The sequence below is a fragment of the Daphnia magna genome, linkage group LG3 (assembly GCF_020631705.1).
Source record: "Daphnia magna isolate NIES linkage group LG3, ASM2063170v1.1, whole genome shotgun sequence".
In the NCBI taxonomy this organism is placed as follows: Eukaryota; Metazoa; Arthropoda; class Branchiopoda; order Diplostraca; family Daphniidae; genus Daphnia; species Daphnia magna.
The window spans coordinates 11,585,130-11,594,351 of NC_059184.1; the positions used below are offsets into that span (position 1 = coordinate 11,585,130).

Genomic DNA, 9,222 nt, shown 5'->3' on the forward strand with positions numbered 1-9,222 from the left:
TGGAATGTTTCTTCCATTTTCTTCATATACATGTTCTGTTTCAGACAGTACTTGAAGCATGTGATTAAGTTTTTCTTTTTTGGGGGGAAATGTATCCTTGGTAATCCTTACTTTACAGAAGCGTAAGTTTAGTATATAAAAAACGTCGTTCATAACTTTGGTGAGGCGTTCAATTTTCTCTGTATCTATAGAAAATACAATATAATTTTGCTGGTCATTACACTTAATTTTAAAAATTTAAAATTATACACACCCCTTTAAATGTTGATTTGATAAGTCTTCCAACATCTGTGTCTTCTTTGTAATTTCGAAGCACATTGAAAGCCATTGCAGTTTTATTGGAGAATAATTGGGCGCTCAACCGAACATTCATTTTTTGAAAATTGTTAGGATGAATGTGAGATTCTGAAAGATGGTATCCTAGTGTTATTGGTTTTGTTTTAGCAAAATCAAACAGTTCTTCATAGTGTTTGTAATTAACTAGGTGTCCCTGAAACTGGATGGGCAATACTGTTAATTAAAAGATATTAAACTATTATAAATTAGAAATACCTGAACACAACGATGTGTTTCCATGTTATTTCTTACTATTTTAAGTAAATGAGGAACGTCCACCATCAAATGTATTTCATCTATAACTCTGGTTAGTCTTTCAGCGAGTTGATTTGGCCCATCCTAAAACACTCACACTAATTGCCTAATCTTACCCCTGGTTTTTGTCCAATATGACCCCAAAAAAAGAGATTTGGGAAAAATTTAAACCTAATTAACTAGAAGGAATAATTTTTTTTTCTTTTCAGACTACATCCTTGAATAAGTCAGCTAGTTACTTAAAATAACTAAACGTAAATAGTGCAGTAAAATATATGAATAAATGTAGCAATAAAAGAACAAAATTGCGAATTTTTCACACAGATTCTTATTTCATTCACTACCAGAAATGTAATTTAAATTGGTGTTTCAAATTTCTGCACCAAGTGTGGAAAGTAAATAGAATCATAATTTAATAAGAAAATTTTTTTATCACGATTTCATATATTTTTTAGGACACTGTTTAACTTGGGAGAGTGTCCAATATGGGAACGGTCTCCCCTATATGTCGCATTGTTCAGCCAGACATGGCTGAAGAGGTGCGCATAGATCTCCCCAAACTGTTTATTTTTTTCCAAGGGTTCCAGCCGGGTTTTGATTGGCTGCGAATTGGGTAGAATTATCGTGTATAAACAGGGGAGTTGTTCGTTTTCATTTATTTTTTATCTGATTCGCCGTATTCAACTTCGTGCCAATGGGTTGTTTCGAAATATCTAGGTTTGTTTGTTAATTTTAGATTTTTTTTGTTTGATCGAATTTCAAATTTTGGTCGTGAAAGTCGGGTTCTGATTGGTTGGTGGCAGGTTGGTGGTTTTAGGGACCCTCCTGTTCCGCGTGTTTTCGGTTTTTGGGTGAAATTTTATTACAGTTGGATTCTCCATGTAAAACTGTATGGAATAGGGTATTTTTTGTGATAAAAGGTTGGTTTTTTAATTTTTAATTTGTGTGTGTTTAGAAACGACGAGGGCGGCTGTCGTTTGTCATTTATTTTTTATGCTGTCATGGAGAGAAGTGGAAAACGTCAGGTTTTTCGACGGTTCAGCTCACGCAGCCCCATATAAATCTCGAAGGCCGACACCCAGTGGCGTTATTTCGAAAAAGTTTCTAAATTTAAGATAATGTGGATAAGTTATTACAAAGAAAAGATATGTTTACGTAACATATCCAAGAATTGGAGAGGTGTTTTATTTAATTAGTGAGATATATTAGGGGAGAGTGGGGTCATACAGGATAAAAACTTTGTTTTGTCTGTAATTCAGTGTTTTAAAATGTTATGCTGAAATAATTAGATTAGTATAAAGAGCGTTGTTTATATAACATTAGGGAATTTTTTCATTACCATTCGTTATATAGTTTACGAGTTACTGAATTTCGAAAAATAGGGTTAAAATTGTTGTTGAGGAAAAATTGTGGGGAAAAACTGGACAGAGGGTGTCCCATACAGGACACGGTTAATTGCACTAAAAGTTTTTAATTATTAATGTTTAAAAAAATTCCCTAAATACTTCATCAATAGAACATCTGTTTTAGCGTAGATTAAATTTTAAAAAAATAAATTAACGAATGAAGTTGGGGGGGAGGACTGGACAATTTCGATACCAGATGTAGAAGTGGGAGGGGCATCTTAGATATTGAGTGATCGATTCTAGATCGATTGTTGGTGAAACAAATTTTTCGAAGCAGACAATACTTTTGGACCATGACTGGACCAACTTAGGCTCCGTCCATAAAAAATCAACTTTGTCCGATTGTACCCCCCAAACCATGTCCAGTATCACCTCCAAAGAGGATCTATTTTTAATTTATTAACAACTCTTAGACCATAATCCGTAAAAATTTTTTTATACCGGCTCTGTATAAGTAAATGATTTAACTAGCTTCTTTTACTATTATATTAATTTTTGACGAATCATAGCGTGGGCAATACCAAAAGATGTGCTGTACATAAAAATGAAAAGACAGCGCTCTTTTTTTGTTTCCTCTATAACTCGTGTATTTTTAAGAATTTTCACGATGATTTTTTTTTCACATAGAAATTGACATTGACAACATCCCAGTATTTTTTCTCCCCATTTCATCATCACTAAGACCCGTAACTGCTACTGTCCTGTTTTGTACGTGTCCTGTATGACCCCGCTCTCCCCTACAATATATAAGCAGCAGTTTTTGTGTTTTTGCCGATTGATTTCATCCCCCGAAGCAATTTAGCTCTTCTTCGGTCGGCGATTTTGGGAGGGGAGTTTTACGGACTAGTAGTAAAAACGACCTTGAAGGAACAGCCACATTTTGTAGTCCTTGTTTTTCCAACTCCCCTCCCCTCGTATGTAAATTTTAAAAATTTTCTTATTGATGTTCTTATTTTCTTTCAGTGTCTAATAATCCAAATTATGTTCCTTAGAAAAGGAACATAATCAAAAATGTCTCTGATCTCCAAATGGATGACCCGATTGCTCCTAAACAACACCAAAACATGGCTTCTGCAGAAAAAATCAACAATGATTCTGATGTGAATAGGGTTTTTACACATTATTGTAGGTTAGTTTTTTTTAAAGTTTTGCATTTAATACAGGGTGTCCAAATGGAAACAGAGGATTTCCCCAATATGGAATCGAACCACCATGAAACTTCTGATGGTTCTGCAATACTACTTGAAAAGGAAGATCCGGATATGCCAGTGACAAATCCAAGTTATTACACACGGGATCCATCCAACATATCCGAAGACAATGAAGAAACATTGGCTGATTTCAATGTATAAGTATTTTATTCCATAATCCATACACAATAAAAAATATATTTCTTTTAAAATTAGTTCAATCATAATAGATACAAGAACTTGAAATATTCCGAAATCCCACCGCTACTTTCGGTTATCGACCACAGCTAACTCTGAAATAGCGTATTTGGTGGGCCCAGTTCAAATAGGTACTTAGCCTATTTTGTTCTCAATTCAGGGAGGAGTATAGAGGAGAAAGCAGTTCTATCCCGCGCTGTAACCCACAGCTGTCCGGGGAGTGGAAGCCGCCACCAGTTGGCAGCACAATGAGGTAGAAAGGAAGTTTTTCAGTAGGGTGTATGGGAAACGAAGCGAATAATGTGAAAAAAGACACAAAATGCAATAAAATAACAGAACATTTATTCACTGTAGTATGTTATTGTTTCTTGGATAATACGCAATATTAAAAATCAAATGTTACCTTAGTATTTAATCAATTAATTAAAGTTTTTTTTCTTTCCGCGCTGACTTTTCTTTTACCCTGTTCTCTTCTGTTATTTGAAGTATTTTTTCTTTGGCAATGCACTTCATTCTAGTGCACAAGAAATCGATGATGATGTTAGTCATGAAGACTATCCTGTGTTCTTCACAACCAACTTGGGGTAGTTTGTCCGCTGTTGGACCGGGATTTCTGCCCACTCGTATAGCTCTGGACAATGATTCCTTGAACAGCCAAGTCCTCCGTCAACTTAGCATGAAGGTCTTTGAAGTAGGTGACGAACGCAATCATTTCTCTTCTTGTTTGGACAATTTCCTCCTCCCAGCGTTTACTCAGCATCCACTTATCAATAATACTGTAGTTTTTCGTCAAGTTAACTGACTGGTATCGGGATTTAAAAAATTTATTAGTTATATAATTTTTGAATTTTTCGATAAATAAAAGTTCTCGTCTGTCTCGATCCAGGGGAACAGTCCTGTGGCATTCATTTCTCTCGTAAATCGATAGTGAGTCTGTTCATTGTATTGTCCAGTAGGGCAAAAGCTTTGCGATTCGCTTGTTCCATTTTGGAACGAAATTTCTCTCTTGCTGAGGTAGTCTGTAAAAATATCCAGAACAGAAACGAAAGAATTATTTAGTTAAATAAGCCAATATGAATTTATTTTTCCTACCTCCTTAGTGGTTCATTTGTTTCCGAACCCAAGCTGCCGTCATGCGGTAGCCTTCTAGGTCGGCTTTAAAAGAGCCAGGTAATTTTTTCCCCCTGTTTTTTCAGGTTGCCGCTTACACAGGATGACTCTGGCAAGGAAACACCAGGAACATTCGGAAGATTTTTCAAGCCAGAATCAACAGGCGTAGTCGAATCTGAAAATAAAACTTTGTGATCTCATTAATTTTTCTAAAATACGTTTTAGATGTGCTTTTCTTATCGAGGACCAATTGTTGCAAACGTCTCAAGATGGAGGGGAGATTTTTTCTTCCAAACCACTCAGAACTAAAGAGTCATGCAATTTCTTAGCATACTCTGTCTCTTTTTTGGTTGCCTGAAAGACAATAATTACTTAATAACCGGCATGAGGGCTTACATTAATCAGTTTAAAAAAATAGATTTTACAAGACGTTTTACAAGCGAGTTTACCATACCCTCCTCTTTTTCCTCGTTGTTGTAAAATATTGCCTCGGTTATGTGATCTCGGCGAGCTTTGAACTAAAGATAAAAATTAATTTAAGGACTTTCTTACATTTATTTTTTGTTTTATTTTGTGATAAATATTTACATGCTGGGCTCATATGTTTGGTTACGGAACCATATCTCGACAATTTTGAAAATACCTGTTTCTGTTCATCCCCTAAAAAAGCAGCAACTCCAGTTTTCCACCTTCCGTTATGAAAAACCTATAAAATGGAAAACAACTTAATATTGCTAAAAGAGATAAATTACAATTAAACTGAGTTTACTTGACAATCCCAAACACGAGTCCTGCCATGAAGAACCGAGAGAAAGACCGTCATTTCCTTGGTCATCCTATCATAATTCTGGGGATTCGGATGTCCCTCAGATAATTTTACAACATCTTTTGGAAATACGGAGTAATTGTAGATGACGTTATAGCAAAAGTTTAAATACCCCAGTGCCCATTACTTTTTTTGAAAATGATGCAGAAAGTGATAGATTTCTCCAGTTTTTTAATTTCCAGTTATAAGGACATTTAAATGCCGACAGGAAGCAGACCCAAGCCCAGTTTCATCTTGGGTATGAAAACGAAAGCTGCTTTCTCAAGAACCCTGCCCTGTCGTGTCCATCACCCCGTCTACCCCCCTCCTCAAAGAAAAACAAACAAAAAACCCACTACCCTTAGGGTAGCTGTTTTTACATTTGTTGCCATCGCAGCAACGCAGCAGTCGTTGGTAGATTTTATCTGCTATGACTGTATTTTTGTATTGTGCGAAATATGAATAAATTTGAATGTTACAGTCGAACAATTAGTGTTTAGTGTCGTTATTTTCCTTTTTTTTTTGTTTTTCATTATTATAAAAATATGTCGGTAACCAACTATGCAAGTGGACTGCAAAGTGATGCTAAAACTCTCTATTTAGAAGTTAAGATTGATAAATTGTGAGTGTCCCTACTCAATCCCTAATACAATGTGGGAAAACGGATTAGATTGTTGCCGTGAAATCTGAACACTACCATACAGTTAAAACTAAATAAAACTTTTACTTTTCTACTGAAAAGAGCACAATTAACTACCGATCACAATTCTGTCGTAACAGATGATATCTACCAACGACTGCTGCGTTGCCGCGATGGATACAAATGTGAAAAAAGATGTCGAACAGCCCTATAGGTGGCTTTAAAAAATTAAATCGGTGTTCGAATTTTTGTGCAGGTTACTGTACATCTAAAAAATAAAGTTACATAAATTTATTAAATGTATGACAAATAAAATTATATAAGTTGTAAGTCTCTTACCTTCGACCTCAACAATATTATTCCGGGAATCCCAAAATTCTTACTAGTTTCTTTCTTTGCATTGCCGTAAGTCACGATTGTGAAGAGACGTAGTTGTGTAGAAATCCATCTTACAGCTGCTACAATATACCTTGATACAAGTTGAACAGCGTATGTAATCGCAACTTACAATTTTCTTGCAAACCCAGCAAAAAGATAAAACGTAGCATAACTGTCCATTAAAACCCTCTTAGCAATCTCCATGTGGTCTTCCCAATTTTTTTAAATTTTGGTTATGCGCTTTTGCATGCTGCTTTTCATTTCAACTTTTTCGTTGTGGAGGGCTTCTAAGTTATCAATTCCACTTTCTGTGAATCGAAAACTTTCTTCTACATCCTTCAAATGAGTTTCCAGTAACGGAGAGGGTTCTAGAGTCAACGAAGAATAATTTGAGTAGATATCCAGAAATCAATCATGAACTTTAAAGCTTTCCTCCTAGTATGTGTATACGTAATAATAATATAACTGTTCCAGTACAACCATCATTTGTCATCAGTTTTACATCATCTGCAATCAGTTGAGTTAATAATTTGGTGACACTAGTTCCTATAATCAGTTTTTTAAATAGAGCATTTTTTAAATTATCAATTATGCTTATTATAAAAATTTGCCTTTTTTGGACTTTTTAGCAACTCTTGGATCTAGTGGATCGCTTTTTTTACGCTCTTTTGGTTTAAAAAGATGATGGTTTTTTAAAATACTTTTTTCTGAAATTTTCCCGTCTAAGATCTTGAACCACTAACCTACACAGATTTTTATCCATTTTCAGATTACACGGCTTCTTTATAATAAATTTGATTAACGATCAAATAAACAACCAGTGTCTCGAAACGGTGAAAAAACAACAGAAAAATACCAGTATTTTAACATGCTCCTCTGTTTTGGCCACAAAGAAAAACCCAAACAGAAAATCGAATAATATGCAAATAGACCGCCGAAAGATGGCCGTTTTTCACCTTTTTTTTCTGTTTCATACAATACTGTCAGCTGTTTTTAAAGCATTGGTCTATATTGCGTCACCTTGTGTGTGTGTTTGTGTGTTTTTGTGTTCAAAGTTTTCACCATTATGGTTTTTTCTTATTTCATAAGCGTGTAACCATGGGGAGGAATAACGGAAACCCTTGTCACAATTACTTCGATTACGATGTAACTGGAAATACAAGTAGGCGCAAAATAGGGGAATGTAAGCGCGTTTTGAAAGGGAAACATGCTACTAATTTAGAAAGTCATATCAGGGCCTGTCATGCTGATATTTTTTCCGAGATAGTAAAATTAAAAGAAAACGCTAGAAAGCATAAAAATAATGAAGACCATAAAGACTCTCATCAGTTAAACAAAATTACAATTGAGGTGAGTAAAGAAAATCTGATGGCATCGTGCGTAAATATCGTGGCTGTCAATGGGCGCCCCATCACTGTTAAAAATGTCCACCGTTTTTTGGGCGAAATAACCCACAAAAATCGGTTTCACCAGACTGGAGTATTTAAATTCCAACTATTTAATTACCGGTAAAAGCCCTGTTTATCTGAATAGAATATTTCATTAAAAAGTGGAGGAAAATTATCACAAAATTGAATACATTTCCCGTAAAGTGGTAAAAAAATTTCCCCCTATTTTTCCATAAATCGGGGTTTAAATGTACCACTATTTAAATTTAATTAATCCTATCGTTACATAAATAGAATTCAATGAAAAACATTAGACGGGTGATGGTAAACTAGACATCACTTTTGTATTTTTCGGAAACACAGATATTTCTTAATATATTACTTTCTTGATATGTGATTTAATATCACATCACGATATTAAAATGGTAATAGTATACAATTATAAGAGCATACATTGCACCAAACAGTTATTGACATTAACAACAACACACGGGAATAATAATGTAAGCAAATCAGTCGGACGAATTTACTTGCTTCTCTTCCTTGGTTAGGAAGTTGAAGAACTGGTTGAGTGAGATAAAGGCTCTTGTAGCTTCGCCTGGTTGCTTCAGGCATTAGTGTTAACTATTAATCAATATGAACTAATACCAGAGGTTGCTGTGTGATCTTGACTTCGATCTGATAGCTTCTGTATTTCACAAATAGACAGAGATAAAGCCTGTCAGAGAGAAGAGACACAATACATAAGATTAGCATGAGGTAATTCACATCAAGATATATCAAGATCATTCTTACGAATATTGAGAGGACAGCAAAATAACATACCTGTCAGAGAGAAGAGACACAATACATAAGATTGGTGATTGACACCCACTGACTTCACTTGCTTATGGACTGGCAGAGCCAACTAGTGGTCTCTCAAGGCACTCTGACAGATAGAAGGGGGGGGGAAGGGAAGTTTGGTTATAGACAACAAATCAACACACCCACTCAAACTGAACTGAATACACCAATACTTTGAACAAGATACTGAAATCTTCCGGCTTCCAATCCTTTGGTGAAAAGGTCGGCAAGTTGATCTTTCGTGCTGATATGTGTCACGTCAATGACACCTGCTTCTTGAAGATCACGGATATGATGGTATTTAATATCAATGTTCTTCGTACGCTGGTGATATTCCGGATTCCGCACCAGACGGACGGCACTTTGGTTATCACACCAAAGTGTTGTTGGAAAAAGTTTGTTGATGTCCCACGTCCTCTAGTAGTTGACGAAACCAGGTGATGTCTTTTGCCGTAGAACTTGCCGCCACGTACTCGGCCTCCGTTGTTGATAGGGAAGTGCACTTCTGCTTTCTACTGGCCCAAGCCACAGGTCCGCCGTTTAGAATTAACACGGTTCCACTGATGGAGCGTCGATCGTCGGTATTTCCGGCAAAGTCAGAGTCAGAATACGCCGTCAGCCTGAAGTCGTCACTGCTTCCATAGGAAACACCATGGTCTTGAGTTCCTTTTAG

General features: G+C 35.8%; 1 long non-coding RNA gene across 1 annotated transcript; it reads right to left on the reverse strand.

Annotated features, from left to right (window-relative positions):
* Positions 1–8,326: 8,326 nt before the first annotated feature.
* Positions 8,327–8,856, reverse strand: LOC123470419. The gene is made up of 2 exons (XR_006644088.1): positions 8,532–8,856; positions 8,327–8,424 (listed from the first exon to the last, which is right to left on the reverse strand). It is a non-coding gene; the product is annotated as an uncharacterized LOC123470419 (long non-coding RNA).
* Between the last annotated feature and the right edge of the window lie 366 nt (positions 8,857–9,222).